The sequence below is a fragment of the Ischnura elegans genome, chromosome 7, assembly GCF_921293095.1.
Source record: "Ischnura elegans chromosome 7, ioIscEleg1.1, whole genome shotgun sequence".
NCBI lineage: Eukaryota > Metazoa > Arthropoda > Insecta > Odonata > Coenagrionidae > Ischnura > Ischnura elegans.
Genome location: NC_060252.1, coordinates 106,389,133 through 106,391,292, shown reverse-complemented (window position 1 = coordinate 106,391,292; position 2,160 = coordinate 106,389,133).

Sequence of the window (2,160 nt, the reverse complement as noted above, 5' to 3'; positions counted from 1 at the left end):
GTGTGCAACTGGACTGTTTCTATCTCACACTGCAAGGCTAAGCCGCATACTCATAAGGGAGTTATCATCAAACTTCCCATGGAGCATTCGGCGGGAAAAAACGTTCTACGCAGTTGAGATTCAGCGAATGACCGCGGAAATGGAGCTGTGAAAATACCGATTTTTCAGCTGCAAATTGGTTTCAATTTGTATAGTAATTGGATGGAAAAATAGAGATTTTTTCCGTCACGTTAAAACGAGCAGTTTACTCGTTGGATAATTTCGCTCTTCGCTATTCAACTATCTCTAACGTGGGATTGCATCTATGTTATATCTCCCAATCCATTCAAACCTCCCGACTCCAATTATAAGGCTTTCCGCCGACGCAATGCTTTGAAATATTTGTGAAGGGAAATTAACTAATAGGGTTTCCACCCAACTTTCATGCCTATTTCAAGTTTCATGGAACCAATAAAAGGGGAGAGAATTATTTTTTCTAAATACGCGAATACCTTAAAAGGCTTCACACGAACAAAAGTCATCATATTTTTGTGCGGGACGCCAATATCAAGTTTAGAACGATAGAAGAGCACTGTTATCACGTATTTTGCAAGTGTGAGGCAGGAAATGTTTGCACTAATATAAATACAAAACAACACGGCTTCGCGGAATGCTAATGCATGGTGATGCATGCATGGAGGAGGCCACATTTCATTAATCATTATATTAAAATACAAAATGAATTTTAAAATAAATCATCGACTGATTCCAGCATCTTGAAAACCTGACCGCACCAGCAACATGAAAGAGGTGAAATATCTTCACTCAATTACTCGCTGTTCTCTCGCCTTCTGTCAAGAAATTTGATATTTTATTAGCCCCATATCATAGGTTGATAGAAAAAATATATAAAATCAGGTATAATCGCTAACACTAGCATTTTTGGAAGATTACTACGAATACATTGAGGCACTGACACTCATTTTACAGGAATTACCAATTTATTTAAGTTTACCCATAAATTCCATGTAGTTTTATCAAGAATCGACTCAATTTAAAGTGCAAACATCAGGAAAATGGGCTCTTTTTTTTACAAATACGATTATCATGTGTGGTAATTATAACAATTTTGAGGCCTAAGTTTTCTAAGTTCTTCCATGACATCGATTACCGTAGCGAAACATTCGATGACATTAGCGTAACAGTGTTACGGCTTACTATTAAAACACAAGGCAGCCTTCGTGAATTGAACGAGATGAGGGCTTCTTATCGTTGTAATCACAGAAATATCTCCTCCCAAGCTTTCAAAAAGTTTCAGTATAAATTGCTAGCCCAGACAGCCCCGATGAACAAGTTTAAAAAAAGTTAAAATATTAACTGAAATGCAACTGTTTTTTTGTAATAGGAATACATGATCCTTATGATCACAAAATGCATCTTTTATTTTCAATGGTTCATTCACTTGACTTGGCAATGGCAATTTGTGCACATCAAGGACTGAACAGATAAGAAGGCGACAACCAAGATACAATCAAAGCAGTTGAAAGCCAACTCCTAAACTAAGCGCTACAGCATATTTGATAACTTTAATTAGGATGAAACTACGGCGATGAAATAGTTTTATATCACAAAGTGAAAACATTGAGCGGTCTTTCATTTGAAATATGATTTCGGCTTTTCTACTTGCGCAGGTTCACGCAAATTTCATTATTTCTGCGGGGTCTAAGTTTTCACACATTGTAAATAAACCGAGCACAAGCCAACTCATAACAGAGTCCCTCCAAGCAATACATTCCAAATCAAGCCATATTTTTGAGTTGATGACATAAATATCGCACTCTAACGATACGTTTATTAATCTTTACTATCTTGTATTTTTATCACTAACTCGTAGGCCATGCAGCATAAATGGCACGTGTGAAGCAATCATAGAGAAAATATAATGGTGCAGTGTCTGTGCTGTTATCGTCAACATCAAATTTTATAGATTCGATCAAGGTGGGTCACGCACATACGTTCATAAAGAGCAAATCACTGCCCGTTACCACGATCACAACAGATTATTTAGCGACCCAATGGTGCATTGACTCAATAATAATTTTTTTAAACTCTCCCACCACAAAGTGGGTCAGGAAGATACTATTGGCCAAAGCCAAGATATTATTTCTGAGCTATTTTAGC